The sequence below is a fragment of the Pinus tabuliformis genome, chromosome 3_1, assembly GCF_031772625.1.
Source record: "Pinus tabuliformis cultivar Carrire ecotype Pingquan chromosome 3_1, CPIR1, whole genome shotgun sequence".
NCBI lineage: Eukaryota > Viridiplantae > Streptophyta > Pinopsida > Pinales > Pinaceae > Pinus > Pinus tabuliformis.
This window is the reverse complement of record NC_142301.1, coordinates 976,536,818-976,556,246: the sequence shown is the minus strand read 5'-3', so window position 1 is coordinate 976,556,246 and position 19,429 is coordinate 976,536,818.

Sequence of the window (19,429 nt, the reverse complement as noted above, 5' to 3'; positions counted from 1 at the left end):
ATTTATTAATAAATAATATTTTAATATAAGGTACTAATTGTTAGAATATAGTTGTTAATATTGAGTTAAGGAAAATAATAAATCAAAAGGTTTTTTAATGAAATGAATATCTAAAATTAAAAATAATATTTAGATCAAATCTAAATAATCAAAACAATAAAACAATCAATATAATAGTATAATATAATAAATATAATATTTGGGTCAAACTTAAATAGTCAAAACAATTAATTCTAAAAACTTAAAAATAAATAAAAAAATAAATGACCAAACTTAAATAAAAAATATTAGGATCAAACCTAAATAATCTTTTTTTTTTTCTTTTTGGTAGGTAAGCAGTGACAAGGGATTTGAACTAGTGACCTATCTCAAGGAGTGCCTTAATAGTGCACCCATTCACCATCAATCCAAAGCCCCATGGGCTAATCAAACCTAAATAATCAAAACACAAAAATAAAAATAATATTTGGGTCAAATTTAAATAATCGAAATGATTAATTCTAAAAACTTAAAAATAATAAATGGTCAAATATAAATAAATAAATATACCAATAATGAAGAAAATAAAGTAATTAATAGTTTATTAGTAGTTAAGATAAAAGGACAAATAAATATTATAAATCAAGAAATTAGAAATATATATAAATAAATGAAATAAACAAAAAATTTAGAATAAATGGCAAGGATCCAACAACTGCTAATTTTCCAGCCATAGTCTCTATTCAGATTGGTTGGCCTCCTTTCAATCTCTATAGCTTCCCTATACTTACGATGATGGAAATAATCTATCTTAGCAATGACTCGGGCTTCTTCAATGCAGATGTGGCGTTTTGTCTTTTCTGCATGTTCTGCTAATTCTAAGGAGCGGGTCCTCCCATATTTGATGTCTGTCGCATGTTCATGAATCCTCTGATTTTTTGAGTGGCCAATTTCACCAACATATAGTGCCTCGCATGAATAAGGCATTACATAAACACCATTCAAATTCTTAGGGCCCACCGCGTCTTTTACATATCTTAGGGAACTTTGGGTGGTGTTAAGGGGTCTAAAGGTTGAGGGACCTTGTGTTTTCTTAGGATCCTTGCAATCTTGTCAGTGGTCCCTTGTATAAAAGGAAGGTGTACCCTAGAAAACCGATCATTCTTTTCTTTTTTAACCTTGGAACCTTTACCAACTTTAAGGAAAGCCCTAAGACATTGGAGCTTATTATAACCATTATTTTTAAAAACCTTGATGAGATGGGTTTTCTCATCTTCAAGGTGACTTTCATAAGAAATTGTAAACGCACGAGTGGCTAAAGTGTTGAGAACACCCAACTTTTGAGCAGGGAAATGATGGGACTTAGCGTGAAGATAATGCTCCGTGTAAGTTTACTTCCGAAAGGCCTAGGGTGAGAATGATCCATCATCCTTCTTTGAAATAAGAACGTGAAGAAAAGACATGCTCCCATTGATTTTCATATTCCATAATAAAATTTATGGAGTTATATTGATTATTAAGATCCTGGAGAAAGAGATCCAACTTATCCCGACCATGAGGCTAGATGACGCATGTGTCATCCACAAATCTCTTCCAAAGCTACCTTTTCTTGACATCCTTATTTCAAAGAAGGATGATGGACTGTTCTCACACTAGGTATTTTAGAAGAAAATATGGGTGTTCTCAACACTTTAGTCACTCGTGCGTTTAGAGTTTCTGATGAAAGTCACCTTGAAGATGAGAAAACCCAACTCCTCAAGGTTTTAAAAAATAATGGTTATAATAAGATCCAAGGTCTTAGGGATTTCCTTAAATATGGAAGGGGTTTCAAGATTAAAAAAAGAACCCAATGATCAGTTTTCTAGGGTACACCTCCTTTTATATAAGGGATCACTGCCAAGATTGCAAGGATCCTAAGAAAGCACAAGGTTCCCTCAACCTTTAGGCCCCTTAACACCATTCAAAGTTCCCTAAGATTTGTAAAAGACCCGATGGACCCTAAAAATATGAAAAATGTGTATGTAATCCCTTGTTCATTAGGGACACCCTATGTTGCTGAAACTAGCCGCTCAATAAATAAGAGGATTCAAGAACATGCAACATACATCAAACATGGGAGGACTTGCTCCTCAGCATTAACAGAACATGTGGAAAAGACAAAACACCACATCTGCATTGAAGACACTCGAGTCATTTCTAAGATAGATCATTTCCATCACCGTAAATTTAGGGAAGCTATAGAGATTGAAAGGGGGGCAACTAATCTGAATAGAGACGATAGCTGGAAAATTAGTAGTTGTTGGATCCCTGCCATTTCTTCTTAAGTTTTTATTTATTGTTATAGATTTATGGAAAAACACAGTGTAATATATGTGATCCATCCAATGTTTCGGATGGGAACTCCATCCATATTGACTATTAATAAATGATTAATTACTTTATTTTCTTCATTATTGGTTTATTTATTTGGCTATTAATTTAATTTAATTATTATTATTATTATTTTAGAGGTGGTTCACGGGTGGCCGCTACATCCACAAAAAATCTGGGTAGATCAACCACGAAGGGAATCTTTTAAAGCCCATTGGCCAAACTAGCAGGGCCTAACCCCAAGGGCATTGAGGAGAATTGACCCTGTGACCTTCCAATAGGCGAGGTACTTAACAATGACGACTTGACCAATTAAGCTAACCCTTGGGGCTATTATTAGTATTATTATTATTTATGTTTGACCATTTTTTTTTAAGTTTTTAGAATTAATTGTTTCGATTATTTAAGTTTGACCCAAATATTATTTTTATTTTAGTGTTTTGATTATTTAGGTTTGACCCTAATATTTTTTTTTAAGTTTGACCATTTATTATTTATTATTTTTATTATATTATTATATTGATTTTATTAATTTTTTTATTGTTTTGATTATTTAGGTTTGACCTAAATACTATTTTTATTTTATTTTTAGATATTCATTTCATTAAATTTTTCCTTTTGATTAATTATTTTCCTTAATTCAATATTAACAACTATATTCTAACAAATATTTCCTTATATTAAAACATTATTTATTAATAAATATTATTTGTTTAGTCAAATTTAACAGTTAAATTATAATGGATATTTTTTTTATCTTCATCTATTTAACTTGATGCCAAGATCCGATTCTTCATCTTGTCTTGACGATGAACCACATTGGATGGTTCAAAATGTGTCACCAAAAATCTGATGATGTGATTTGTGCCGAAAGTTTTCTTACTTTTCAATTCTATATATATATATATATATATATATATATATATATATAAGCCCCAAGGGTTAGCTCAGTTGGTCAAAAACCATGCCTCGCCATCGGGAGGTCACAGGGTCGATTCCGCTTGTTGTGGCCACCAACAACCCCCCTCCTTATTTAGTATTAGCAATAACACTAGATAAGTGGGGACCCTTAGTAAAAAATTCAAAAAATTCAATTAAGGCTCATATATTTTACTCCTTAAGAAAACATCGCATCGCGAAAAGAATGATAGGACATTTCCTTATGAGTAAAAATGATAAACTGCGAAGGTGCGACGCGAATTCCATCGCATCACATGCATTAAGAAACGCTCACATTGGAAAACCTTAAAAATTCGCTGATATCCGATATGCGATATCGCATATCGCATATCGTAATGTCGAATGAAAAACACATAACCATTTAACAATTGTAACGATTTGCGATTTTGCGATAGCACAATACTGCGATCCGCGATCTTGCGATAGCGCGATCGAGCAACCCTACGATAACACATCTTAATGAAATTTGCGGTAATGCGATAATGCGATGCTGTGATGTGAATCGCAGAAACATTCCATCACAGATTTTCCCCAGCTCAACATTCAAGAAAAGCTTTCCATAAGCCAAGAACTGGATACGCGCTTTAATGATAATTAATGAATGATACGCCAGTTGTTAATGAAAGATGGTTTTGTGTTGTTCGAAGAGTCAGGTTACGTTAGGTGGCATGTTTTTGTACATCCGTAGAGCTTAAAGCTTTCTTGTCGATTTTTATTATCATTACTCTCTCCTCATGTGTGAACTGCAGGAACGAAAAACAGAAGTAACACAAAGCAATGTGCAGGAAGCCATGAAGGAAAAGGGTAAAGCTCCAATGCTCAAAGACAGAGAAAAGATGCCATCATAAACGGATACCGCATGCAATAGAGCCACAGATTCACAGAACGCTGCTGAGCTATCCGTTACAGATCTTTCATTCACAGCCATGGTTGAATGAGTAGTTGAACAATGCTGATATCAACAGGCGGTTTAACGCTCAAGGTCAGAAGCTCACGAAAGCAGTATGTTTACAAATTTTTAAACTTATACCCGGTGAAGGAAAAGGCGCTAAAGGCAAAAAACGCATCAGAGAGGTCCAGATCAAAGAATGGAGGCAGTTTCCGATGCGCGATTAGTGCCTAGTGCTAATCGCGCATTGCTGAGAAAATTGCTCAAAAAGCAAAGCCTCTAACTGCTCAGTCACTTGTAACCTCGAAAAATGCAAGAAAGCAATGGTAAAGAACAAACTGGAAACATAAAGCTGAAAGAAGAGGCAGAAGCAATTCGAGGATTAACCAAGTGGAACTTGGATTATTACTGGGCATACACAGTAAATCCACATAGCCAGAGGATGACTCTAGAGTATATCATCGATTTCGCTGAAAAGATGGTGCCAGCTCTTACCATTTCTGTTTGCTTAGCTCAACCAAAAGCGGAAGACAGTCAGTCGACTCTACCCAGGCAAATATTGAATGCTCGCAACATTAAGGAGCAAATGCAGAAATAGTTAGATATTAGATTTAATTTTTAGAAATAGTTTTGCTTAGAAAAAGGGCGGTCATTTAAACCGTATCCTGAATCTGTGTAATTAAGTTATTTAGTTAGTAGTATTTAAACCCTTATCATGCATTTAGAGAAGGGTCCAAAAATTTATCAAAAACTTGTCCTCAGAACATGCACTTTTACACCCTCAGAGGAGGTTTTGGTGAATGAATGGATCAAGATTTGTTGATGTTTGCATTTGATATCTGCTACTGATGTTGCACTTTTGTACTCTTAGTGGATGTTAGAGCAAGGAGAGATAAATCATTGTTGCTTGAAGCTTATGAGTAGGACTAGTCATAAATGGTACTTTTATCTCTTGACCATTTCTGCTTATATGTTAAAGTGATATACAGTTTTTAGTTGTTTATGTATTATTGCATGAATGCTTGAGTTATCATTTGGCACTTTTGTACGGTGATAGCTATTTATTTATGCCTAATATATGAATAGCTCATTATGCGATATGTTTTTGACAACTATTTCGTCTAACTTTTTATGCGAAGTGGTTCATCTTGATTGATTTCCTTTCTTATAATCGCTGAATGATCTTTATTACCAGTTGTTATTTGAAATCTCTTTAGATCGCATAATAGAATAATTACATCCCGGGTTAGTATAGATTTAGATGTGCTGTTTATTAGATTACAATAGCATAAAATTAGATTAAAGTTTGAATTAGAATATCTTAGATAGGAATTGTTAGATCAACAACATAAAATTCTACACACACACACTCATAGATTGGGAAACTGGTCCCATTATCCCCAGTCGGACCCGCTATACCAAACGGATAAGGAGCTGCCAACCAAGGTCCGGACCGGGCGGGTATCCCCCTTGTTGTCGACCCGATTTTCGGGGCTTCAACATATTTGGCGCTAGAAGGAGGGCCTGAACTATGAATGTCAAGTAAATCCAAATCTGAATACCATTCTGAGAGTAAATCACCCTCATAATCTCCCCTGACTTCTCCATTACATTTAAATCCAGAGTCAGAAGTCGCTCGAGTATCAACCACTGCTACACACCCTGATATTTCAGAACAATCTACCGTTGAACTTCCTGAAGTCGAATCCCTGATTCACAAACTTCAGCGATTTTCCATTTCTCCTCAGTGGTCTGATAAATCTCAAGGCAGCGTGACTTTGCACTACAACCCTGCTCATCCCCTGACCACGCTAAAGAGTGAAAAGTTTGGCGTCTAGCCAACTGAATTACCTCTTCCCACCAGGAAAAGAGCGAGGAAATCACCTAAAGAGTCTGACAGTGAGACTCTTTTGTCAACATCGTCCATCTCAACTACTTCACCGCGAAGTCAACCATCCACTCCTCCACTCCAAATCACCGTCCATCCATCCACTGGAACCCCCACAACCCCTCTTCAATCATCTACAATCGTAGTATCCTCATCCTCCCAGCCGCAGGGATCATCTTCTGTGCTTTCCTCTGTTAGCAATTGAGCAATGGCCCAGTCTCCATGGAATAACCCTGGGGTAGTCTTAATGCCTGCACCCTTAAGTCAAATACCGGCCCATCCTGAGAAATGGTGCCTAAATTCAATCCCAAGGCAGGCATGCTAGCAGAAGAGCACATAAACAACTTCATGCTTTCCATTAATCTCAATGGGGTTACTAATGAAGATGCTGTTGTTCGGCTTTTTCCTTATACACTGCAAGGAACAACCGGGTCATGGTACTTTTCATTACCCTCCGGATCCATCACAAGTTGGGACATCTTCCAGGAGAAATTCCTAACCAAGTTTGGTGATGACAGGTCTACGGAAACGTTAATCAATGACCTATCCAATCTTAAAGCCGAAACTAGAGAGCCTATCAAGGATTTCAATTTACGTTTCAACAAAATTTTCAACAAAATTCCTACTGCTTCCTAGCCCAGCGAAGAAGTACGATGTGAATGGTATATCACCGCTCTACAATCGAACATAGAAATCTTCGTGGATAGGGCCAATAAAACAACCTTAGCTAAGAACATGAAAGAAGCAATAGTAGTAGAGAAACAAATAATAGCCCTGGAAAAGAAATCTGCGATAGAGGAACGTAAATCCAAAAAAGTCACCTTCAAGGAAGACTCCAAGAAGAAACAAGCAAAAGATCCATTTGATTTGGAAGGATTGCAGAAAGTTCTAAAGACCATGTCCAATGAAATGGTTGACATAAAAAAGCAAGTAGCAGAAACTTCTTCAAAAAAGCCCTATAGAGCTTTTAAAAGAGGTCCTTCAACGGATTCAAAGCCACCCAATGCCATTTCAAATGTTGAATCCGAGGAAGAGGAAGAGGAAATTGCCACTGAAGGGCAGATTGATGACGAAGAAGTTGTGGAATTACAAGGAATGTGGGATTTCATCCTCCCACAAGAAGAAGATCAAGAAGTATTTCCAGTTAGCACACGAAGCAAAAATCAGCTTGATCCTCCCCAAACTACCCCTAAGCCGAAGAGCGCAAGCTCTACAACAAAGGATAAAGTTGCAACAAAGAAAACGACATCTAAAGCGACTCAAACCAGCCCAGTCCAAACAGATGAAACGACTCCATCTACAACACTGATAGTGTCGGATGAAATGGAGTACAATATTATTGAAGACATGAAGAAGACTAGCGCTAACATCACCCTTTACGAATTGAGCAAGTTGAAACATCAACAGAAGATAATGATGAAAGAGTTACATGTCGTGCCAACTTCACCTTTTCCTGCCACTGTACTTTCTCAAGCTTCCCATAACATGGGAAGACCTCCAACTAACGCGATCAATAAGATTGATCCAAATGACATCGCCCTAATTGGAGGAAGATCAAGATCTCACACTCCCCCGTTTCTCCTTACTTATGAAATCTTCAATAAAAATGTGCACAATTGTTTGGTAGATTCTGGTGCTTCATCGAATATTTTACCCAAATCTATATGTGCCAAGTTAAATGTTCAACCACAGAAATCCGCAGTGCGCATAGTTCAGCTAGATCGATCTCAAGTCGAAGTGATTGGCGAACTAAATCAAGTAACCATAAGATTGTCATCCAACCCGAAGGTATGTCAGGTTATTGACATCCTAGCTACCGATATCCCATAATTCTATGGCTTAATTCTTAGCAGGGATTGGTCAGAAAAACTCCATGGATACTTTGCAACCGACTGGTCGCACATGTGGCTGCCCTACAACGGTAAACCGAATCAAATAAAAGTTGAACGAGAGCTACACCAGAAGTACATAGTAACGGAGTTAGAGGGAGAAAATGAACCAGTAGCGTATAACAACAACATTATTGGCAGTTACTCTGTAGATTCTTTCCTCGTCAATTTCAATGCTCATGCGTCACCCTATTTAGAACACTTTGTTTTGTCCCAAGTCGAAATTTTTTCTCGAACTGATAGTTCGAAATGTATCAATTTTTTAGATAAACCTGTAAATAAATCTTTGTTTTGGAAATTATTTTTTGATGGTTCTAGATCTAACGAAGGAGTAGGAGCAGGATGCATTCTGATTAGTCCAGAAGGAGATAAAATCATGCTCACATGCAGACTCGAATTCGATTGCACAAACAATACAACAGAATATGAGGCTTTGGTCCAAGGCCTGTACAAAGCAATCGGGTTAGACGTTAAGTATCTTCAAGTTTTTGGAGACTCTGAGATTGTGGTTAAACAGGTACATAACACTATACATTGCTTATCAGGTCATTTAAAACATTATCAATCCTTAGTCCAAGATCTGATTGAGCATTTCATAGCGTTTAATATTTCTTCAATCCCCAAACTCCAAAACACAAGTGCAATCCTTTTGGCTAACGTAGCTTCTAAGCTTATTCCGTCCGAAGATTTTAGTCCAGATAGATTCTCAATAGAATTAATCTTTAGACCATCCATTCCTGACAACATCACAAATTGGAGAGTATTCAATTACGATCCTGATATTGTAAATTTCCTCACATCTGAAGGATCCTACTCCAATCAAATAATTGACGAAGACCAGCACGATCGACAATTGCAACAAAATAGCACTAATAATGCTATACCTAAGTCGGTGGTCAAGTTAGAAGACTTGTACGATTTGAAAGATCGGTTTAAGAGGTCTACCAATTCAATACTCCAAAGTTCAACCTTGAACTACGAATTAGTAAATGTAGGGACTGATGCTAAACCACAAAACACTAATCTAGGCCTCGGCCTAGCCCCTGAAGAGAAACTAGCGTATATTTGTCTTTTGAGACAATATAAAAATGTTTTTGCCTGGAATTATGATGAGCTGAAAACATGCGAAACTTCCATCATCCAGCATACTATTCCCATGATCGATAATGAAAAACCTGTCCAACAAAAGCTGAGGAAGATCCACCCCAATTTAGAAAATCAGATAAAAACTGAGCTCAATAAGTTATTGAAAGCCAGAATAATCTTTCCCGTCAGACATTCTAAATGGGTCTCCAACATGGTACCCATTAGAAAGAAAAACGGAGATATTAGGATTTGCATTGACTTTCAGAACCTTAACAAAGCCTGTCAAAAAGATAATTTTCCTCTACCACCTATGGAACAAATACTGCAGGCAGTGGCAGGCTCAGAATTAATGTCTTTCTTGGATGGATTTTCAGGATACAATCAAGTGTTGGTACATCCTGATGATCACTTGAAAACCACATTCAGAACTAAATGGGGCACAAATGCATATCGAAAGATGCCATTTGGTTTGATTAATGCTGGTGCCACATTTCAGAGAGCCATGGACATCGCATTCAAAGGTTTAGTCAATAAATCTATAGTAATTTATTTGGATGATATAACAATGTACTCGAAGAAGCGAAGCGACCATCTCAAAGACCTGAAACAAATATTTCAACGGTGTTTAAGGTATGAAATTTCACTTAACCCAAATAAATATTTTTTCACGCTAAGTGAAGGGAAACTTCTAGGATTCATAGTGTCAAAATCCGGTATTCACATTGATCCCGACAGAATCAAAGAAATTTTTGAATTATCCCTACCTCATAACAAAAAAGCCATGCAATCTTTCCTTGGCCAGATCAACTTTGTAAAGAGATGCGTTCCAGATTTTTCACGAATCGTGTCTCCTTTGCAAACCATGATTAAAAAGAATTCAAATTTTAAATGGGGTCAAGATGAACATGAAGCATTCAACCTGACCAAACAAGCTATTATTAATGCTCCATCTTTAGCAACTCTGAATTTTTCAGAGCCTTTTATTTTATACACATTTGCCTCAGATAAGACATATGCTGCGATTCTAACTCAAGCAAATCAAGAAAAAGCGGAAGCTCCAATTGCGTTTTTTAGCTCAAATTTACAGGGTGTTGAACTAAATTATTCAGACGTGGAGAAACAAGCTTATGATGTTTTCAAAGCGGTCAAATACTTCAGACCTTTCTTACTTAAAACCCATACTAAGATCATAGTACCGTTTCCAACGGTAAGGAATCTTCTAGTACAGAAGGATGTGGGTGAGAAAAGGGCCAATTGGGTTACTGCCTTATAGGAATATGACATTGAGATCAAACCAACAAACATTGTAGGAGGTCAAGGCTTCTGCAAAATGCTGGTTGGAGCATCACAAATTTCTGAAATTCCATCTGAAGAGGTACAAACGTATGAGGTAAGCCTAAACGATGCAGAATCATTATATGCTGATATCATTTATTATCTTAAGAACAGGTATGCTCCTTCACACCTTGATCATACTAAGAAAAGAGCTCTAAGGTTGAAAGCTAAACAATATCAGCTCATAAATGATATTCTTTTTAGAAAAAATTATGATTATGTTCTTCTTAGGTGTCTTGAGAAAGCTGAAGCTGAAATTTTTTTGCAGGAACTACACGATGGGCCGGCAGGCGGACACTATGCTGGAGATGCTACTGCACATAAAATCTTACGCGCAGGATATTACTGGCCTACGCTGTTTAAAGACTCGCACAGTTACGTGAGAATATGTCAAGTCTGCCAAACTACTGTTGGAAAACAAAAGAAGCCGTCCCTGCCACTACAACCGGTAAACATCGAGCAACCTTTCAGTCAATGGGGCTTGGACATAATAGGTGAGATCGTTCCTCACTCTTCTAAGCAGCATAGATACATCCTCACAACAATAGATTATTTTACTAAGTGGGTAGAAGCAGTTCTGCTCAAGACGACTAATTCTGAAAATATCATTGAGTTCATAGATCAATTTATAATCACCAGGTTTGGATTGCCATCCGCTTTAATGTTTGATAATGCATCATACTTTTCTGGAAATGCAATGACTGAATTTGCACTTAAAAGAGGATTCAAACTTAAATATTCAGCCAATTACTACCCACAAGGTAATGGGTTAGCTGAGTCAACAAATAAAAACCTAATCAGGATTATTAAAAGAACAATTGATCAAAATCATAAAAATTGGCACAAGGCTTTGATATATGCTTTATGGGTAGATCGGATAACGCAAAAAGCTTCTATCGGCACTTCTCCCTTTAATTTAGTTTATGGGAAAGAAGTGGTTCTTCCGACTCACTTAGCAATTCCCTCTTTGTCTTTAATACAATACATTGATGAAGTACCCACTTCCTCCTTACAACTAAGAAAAATGGAAATAATTAAATTAGAAGAACAACGAGAACAAGCTAGGAAAACGCATGCTCATCATCAAGCACTAGTAAAATCCTCTTTTGATTCAAACATAATGACTAGAAAAGATTTTCAGATGGGAGATTTAGTTTTAAAGTGGGACAAGGCTCATGAAGAAAAGGGCAAACATACAAAATTTCAAAAGATGTGGCTTGGTCCTTTTCAGATTATAGAAGTCGTAGGTCCATCAACGTTTGTGTTACAGGATTTAACAGGTAAGAGGGATCCTTTGCCTGTTAATGGACAAATTCTCAAGAAATATTTTCCATAGAAGATTATTCTTCTATTTTTGTAAAATAGTTGTTTTTCTTTTTCATAATAAAACCAGTTGTGAGTGGTTACATTAGGCATTTACGAAAAAGACACCAATTCTCTTTCAGATTTTGAACTTTTCGCTTGTATAAATAGCAAATCTTTTGGAAAACTGATCTTTATTATTGATAGATATAGTTAAAAACTTTAGCCTAGATATGATACTAGTTTCAGCTTCAAAAAATTCGATGAAAGCAACCTTTAGTGAAGAAATTGTTTTATCTCAGTACAATGAAAGGTATCAATAACAAAATAAAGATTCTCTGTAAAACAACTGTTTACAAAAACTCTATTATTGTCGTCCAGAGCTATCTTGAGGAAACAATGATTTCCTCCCTGCTAAGGAAATCACAACTTTCAGAGGAATGATCCAAGGATACACTTTATCTTGAAGAATGAGAGGTCTCATCACGAGCCAACTTATAATTATCACAGATATTATAACTTGTTGACTTTGCCAATACTGTACACCACAACAGGGAAATGACTCAAGATTGTTGCAATCAAAAGACAAGGGGTCTCATCACGAGCCAACTTGTTCAGCAAAGTTATAAATCAAGTGAATGACTGTGTCATAATTTGGCTTCCAAACCAAGACATTGTTCTTTAAGAATAAAAAGAAAATCAGAGAAATAAGTGTGGATATGGATTTTTCTTTGAAAGTTGTAGGCCACCTTAAGTAGGATACAGGATCATTGCTGGGTAACAGGTAACCCTGTCAAGGCTATAAACGCCTGCTAGCAGCAGAGGCTCTACCTACGACAAATGAGCATATTTAAAACTGGTTTACAGAGGAGACTTTGTTTTATCTTTACAAGACCAAATAATGGCTGATGTAAATACAAGGACTAGCCTGAGGAAGCAAATAATCAAAGTAGAAAATGGTTGAAACAAAATATCATTGACGGTTTAGAGCGTAATGTACTTTATCTTTCCATAACAAAGTTTAATTTTATGAAAAGTTTTCTATTTTGGAAGTTTGAAAAAATTCAATAGAAAAGCAGAGATAACTGGTTCTTCCAAGTGAATCACCAATTGTTGTGGTCGCCGCCAACCCCCCTCCTTATTTAGTATTAGTAATAACACTAGATAAGTGGGGACCCTTAGTAAAAAATTCAAAAAATTCAATTAAGGCTCATGTATTTTACTCCTTAAGAAAACATCGCATCGCGCAAAGAATGATAGGACATTTCCTTATGAGAAAAAATGATAAACTGCGAAGGTGCGATGCGAATTCCGTCGCATCGCATGCATTAAGAAACGCTCACATTGGAAAACCTTAAAAAGTCGCCGATATCCGATATGCGATATCGCATATCGCATGAAAAGCACATAACCATTTAATAATTGTAACGATCTGCGATTTTGCGATAGCGCGATACTGCGATCCGCGATCTTGCGATAACGTGATCGAGCAACCCTGCGATACCACATCTTAATGAAATTTGCGATAATGCGATAATGCGATACTGCGATGCGAATCGCAGAAACATTCCATCGCAGATTTTCCCTGGCTCAACATTCAAGAAAAGCTTTCCATAAACCAAGAACTGGATACGCGCTTTAATGATAATTAATGAATGATACACTAGTTGTTAATGAAAGACGGTTCTGTGTTGTTTGAAGAGTCAGGTTACGTCAGGTGGCATGTTTTTGTACATCCGTAGATCTCAAAGCTTTCTTGTCGATTTTTATTATCATTACTTTCTCCTCATGTGTGAACTGCAGGAATGAAAAACAGAAGTAACACAAAGAAATGTGCAGGAAGCCATGAAGGAAAATGGTAAAACTCCAATGCTTAGAGACAGAGAAAAGATGCCATCATAAATGGATACCGCATGCAACAGAGCCGCAGATTCACAGAATGTTGCTGAGCTATCCGTTACAGATCTTTCATTCACAACCATGGTTGAATGAGTAGTTGAACAATGCTGATATCAACAGGCGGTTTAACGCTCAAGGTCAAAAGCTCACGAAAGTAGTATGTTTACAAATTTTGAAGCTTATACCCAGTGAAGGAAAAGGTGTTAAAGGAAAAAAATGCATCAGAGAGGCCCGGATCAAAGAATGGAGGCAGTTTCTGATGCGCGATTAGCGCCTAGCGCTAATCACGCATCGCTGAGAAAATTGCCCAAAAAGCAAAGCCTCTAACTGCTCAGTCACCTGTAAGCCCGGAAAACGCAAGAAAGCAATGGTAAAGAACAAACTGGAAACATAAAGCTGAAAGAAGAGGCAGAAGCAATTCGAGGATTAACCAAGTGGAACTTGGATTATTACTGGGCATACACAGTAAATCCACATAGCCAGAGGATGACTCTAGAGTATATCATCGATTTCGCTGAAAAGATGGTGCCAGCTCTTACCATTTCTATTTGCTTAGCTCAACTAAAAGCGGAAGACAGTCAGCCGACTCTACCCAGGCAAATATTGAATGCTCGCAACATTAAGGAGAAAATGCAGAAATAGTTAGATATTAAATTTAATTTTTAGAAATAGTTTTGCTTAGAAAAAGGGCGGTCATTTAAACCGTATCCTCAATCTGTGTAATTAAGTTATTTAGTTAGTAGTATTTAAACCCTTCTCATGCATTTAGAGAAGCGTCCAGAAATTTATCAAAAACTTGTCCTCAGAACGTGCACTTTTTCACCCTCAGAGGAGGTTTTGGTGAATGAATGGATAAATATTTGTTGATGTTTGCATTTGATATCTGCTACTGATGTTGGCACTTCTGTACTCTTAGTGGATGTTAGAGCAAGGAGAGATAAATCATTGTTGCTTGAAGCTTATGAGTAGGACTAGTCATAAATGGTAATTTTATCTCTTGACCATTTCTGCTTATATGTTAAAGTGATATACAGTTTTTAGTTGTTTATGTATTATTGCATGAATGCTTGAGTTATCATTTGGCACTTTTTGTTAGGATATTCTGACACATAGGAAATAGTTAAGTACAACTTGGTCTAGTGTAGAGTTAGGTATAGAGTTAGGTAAAGTGTGTTTCTTTACCGTTGTACATTTTGTAACTTACAATCCGACGGTCACGATATGTAGTGATCCGACGGTTCATTCTCTCCTCGGTATTACCGACACTTGATCCGTGGCTTGACACCCGATTGGTCCATGAATTCTATTTAAAGTGCATGGAGGGTCATTTGTAGGGTAATCCGTGAATGAGAGAAACATATGTAAATTTTCATTCTTTTATTAATAAATTGCCTGAAGTGGCCGCGTGGCTCAGGCCGTGGACTGTTTCCCTCTTTGAGGGTTTTAACCACGTCAAAATACTGGTGTATTGATCTACGATCTGGTTGTGAGCGGTGTCCTTTTGGTGTTCTGTCTGAGGAACTTACCCTGTAAATTCTTACATGGTACCAGAGCTATTTGAGGGCCGCGTCCGTTGGTGATCCAAATCTGAAGTTGGTAGAACTGCATCCGACTGCTGTTTCTGACTGCTTTCGGGCTGAGAGGACTGCTCTGTTGTGTTGGGAGCATCTGTTCCAGTGAGGAACCCCTTTCGTTTCACACGAAAAGGTTTCCGGTAGCCCTAGCTGTGTCATTTTTAAGATCTGGAGGTATACAGTGTTTATTTGCAGTTTGTTGTTATTTTCTCTCTGTTTATTTCGGTTTCGGTTTATTTAGCTTTTTTATTACCGGATCTATACCTTTCATTTCTGCGTATGCTCTTTGCCCTGCGACTCTGTGCGATCTGGGCAAATCAGAAACAGAAAGGAAGGATTTTTCTCATGCGTATGCTCTTTTCCCTGCGCCTTAGGGTGATCTCGGAAAATCATAAACATTGAGGAAAATATTTAGTTTTCGGCCAAAGTTAACTTTGAGCCGCAAGGTTCATTTTTGAAAATATTTAGTTTTTCGGCTAAAGCTAACTTCGAGCCATAAGGTTCGTTTTCTTTGCATGTCCGTGTTGGGTTTTGTGTTTTTTGTTTTGTAGGGAAAAAGAGCTTTCTCAAAGCAAGCACGCAACCCAAAGCACCCCCCCTCTCTCTCTCTCTCTCTCAAATTTTTTGTATAGATCAATTGGTTCAAAGCTATTTTAAGAGAGTAGAGGTCTTGGGTTCAAGTCTCCATTTTGTGGGGGCGAACTTTTTCATTTCCGCACATTCCCGCACTTCGTCGGCAACTTCAACAACTTTTTTTCAAAAAGCCATAACTTCTTCATCCGGAAGCCGTTTTCAGAGCCTTTTTTTTTAAACCAGCCTAATTTTTCGAGATCTATCCATTGAAACACTTATTTTCAGCATCTTTAGCTTCATTTTCCATTGAAATGGAAAGTCAATACCAAGTTACCCTTGACAACACCAACTACTTCCAATGGTTGGCTTACATTGAGGATTTACTTAGAAGTAAAGGTCTCTACAGAATAGCCTCAGGCCAAGAAAAGAAACCGAAGGATGAAGATAAGGCTGCTAAATGGGAAAATAGGCAAGATCAAGCACATGGATTGATAGGGATGTCTATTTCTCCAGATCTTAGATTCCATATTGCAGAAATTGATGCTCTTGATGAAGCAATGAAACAAATCAATAAAGTTTTTGGGATTAAAAATGAAATTAGAGCCCATCAACTTGAAAATGAGTTGCTTACATTGGACCCTAATAATTTTTCTTGCATTGAAGATTTCTTGTCCAAGTTCAAGACCCTTAGATATCTTTTGGAAGGTGTTAAAGCTAAGAAAGAAGATAGTAACCTTATCTATTCCATTCTTACAAAGTTGGGACCAGCCTACTCTGTGTTTGTTTCCACCTTCCGTTCTACAAGAGAAGCCTTCATTTCTCAAGGAACAGACTACAAGTCCCCTTCCTTTGACTCTTTTTGTGATTCTTTAATAAGAGAACAAGAAAAACTCTTACACCTTGGTCTTCTTAATCTTGGAAACTCTTCCAAGAAAGCATTAGCCGCCCAGAAGCAACCAAATTCAATGAATCCTAAGAAGTCATATCCTAAAAAGAATGGTCCTAAACCAAACAAGGGTCCTAAGCAATTTCAGCCCCAAAATGAAAAATCATTCCAACAAAATGATAAGACAAATAAAAACAAAGGGAAGAAGACTGATAGACATTGCAATTTTTGTAATCGAGATGGCCACTTAGAATCAAAATGCTTTAAGAAGATGGAAGCCTTGGAAGCAGCAATGAAGAAGCATAACATCCATTTGGGGCAATCTTCAACTTCAACTTCATCTTCAGGAATGCACTTTCTGCATGTGGTTTTCAAGCATCTCGGTCTGGCTATGCATTAAATGTATCTTCTTCTTCTCATTCTCATGAGTGGCTCATTGATTCTGGAGCTTCTTATCACATGGCCAAAAACAAAGCCATGTTTTCTTCTTTAAATGATTGTAACACCAAAAATATATATGTTGGTGATGATAGATCTCTTAATGTTGTAGGGACTGGAACTGTTCATCTAGACAATGGTCAGTTTAATGATGTATTATGTGTTCCAACCTTATCCTTCAACCTTCTATCTGTATATCAGATAACTCATTTAGGTGAAGGTAAAATCGTTGAATTTTCACCTCATGATGTTGTAATCAAGGACTTAAGAGATCCTAAACAGATTGTGGCTACTGGCATTGCTGATGATTCTACAAGGTTGTATAAATTTCACAACTTTGGGTCATCAAATCTTCCCTCAGTATTTGTTGCTCATAACGATGAAGTGAGCAAACTTTGGCATGAGCGATTTGGTCACTTAAACTATCGCTCCCTTCAGCATCTATGTAAAGAAAATATGGTGACAGGTCTTCCTATGGTATCTTGCAGAGATGGTGTTTGTTCCGGATGTGTACTCGGAAAACATCATCGGGACAGTTTTGAAAAACGTGCCTCTTGGCATGCCTCAGCCCCTTTACAGCTTGTGCATAGTGATTTATGTGGTCCACTTCCAGTTGTGTCATTCTCTGGCTGCAAGTATTTCTTAACTTTCATTGATGATTTCTCCAGACGCACTTGGGTATACTTCTTAAAACTCAAGAGTGAAGTATTTAACACTTTTTTGGCCTTCAAGGCCTTTGTTGAAAAACAATCTGGACATCAAATTCTTAAGTTAAGATCTGATAATGGCGGAGAATATGTTAAAAACACATTCATCAACTATTGCACTGAGAATGGAATTCAAATGCAACATACTGTTCCATATACTCCACAACAAAATGGTGTAGCTGAAAGGAAGAATCACACCTTAAAGGAAATGGCTAATTGTATGCTACAATCTAAAGGACTTGGTCTTAGTTTTTGGGCAGAAGCAATTAACTGTGCAAATTACATAATAAATTGCACTCCTACTAAGGCTTTAAAGAATATCACTCCAAAAGAAGCATGGAGCTCAATCAAACCAGATGTAAGTCACTTTCGTGTTTTTGGAAGTGAAGCGTGGGCCCATATTCCAGATGAAAAGCATAAAGCTTTAGAACCTAAGAGTGAAAAATGTACTTTTGTTGGATATTCTGAAGATGTCAAAGGCTATAGACTTATTCCATTTAAGTCCAAAAATGTTATCATTAGAAGAGATGTAAAATTTGATGAAAATATATCGGCATGCGAGCCTAGTCCGACGGATGTGCCACCTCTCCCTATCTCTTCTACCTTTGAAAAGATTTCTTCTTCAGATGATGAAAGTGAGGATGACAATCCTCCCCCACCATCTCAGGATCCTCCTTCAGCTCCTGAGCTTCCAAAATGGGTTCGTGCTACTCGAGATGCAGCAGGTGATCTTGTCGGTGATCCTACAGATCAACGACGCACACGTTCTCAGTTCGAGAGAGCCTCTTCTTTACTGGCTCAAGCTCCAGTAAATTATGATCCTGACACCTTTGCAGAAGCTTCAGGCCATCCAGATTGGGAAGCAGCTATGAATGAAGAATATCATTCATTATTGGCAAATGATACATGGGATCTTGTTCCTTTACCAAAGGGACGAAAACTTGTTAGATGCAAATGGGTTTACAGAACCAAGTATGGACCAGATGGGAAAGTTGATAAACATAAAGCTCGTCTTGTTGCTAAGGGATTTTCACAGGTTGAAGGCATTGACTACACTGAAACCTTCTCCCCTGTTGCCAAAATGAACTCTATCCGCCTTGTTCTTTCCCTTGCTGCCTCTTTCAAATGGGAAGTCCATCAGATGGATGTTAAATCTGCCTTCTTGCATGGGGACTTGCATGAAGAAATCTATATGAAACAACCCATTGGCTTCATACAAACAGACTCCAGCCTTGTTTGTCGACTTAAGAAATCCCTTTATGGTCTCAAGCAAGCTCCTCGGGCTTGGTATGCCAAAATGGATAGCTTTCTTTTAGAATCTGGCTTTTCTAGGTGTCATTCTGACAATACTGTCTACACCAAGAAAGTGGGCAACTCTCTTATCATCATTGTTCTTTATGTTGATGATCTTATCCTTACTGGTAGTGATCCCAACCTTATAAACCATGTGAAGTCTAGCCTTAAAAGGAAATTTGAAATGACAGACTTAGGACACTTAAACTATTTTCTCGGTCTTCAAGTCTTGCAATCCAAGGAGTGTATTTCCCTTTCCCAGTCCAAGTATGCTTGTGATATTCTACGTCATTTTCACATGGAAGACTGTAAGCCAGCCCCTTCTCCCTTTCAGTCTGGAGTCAAACTCTCAGTCACTTGT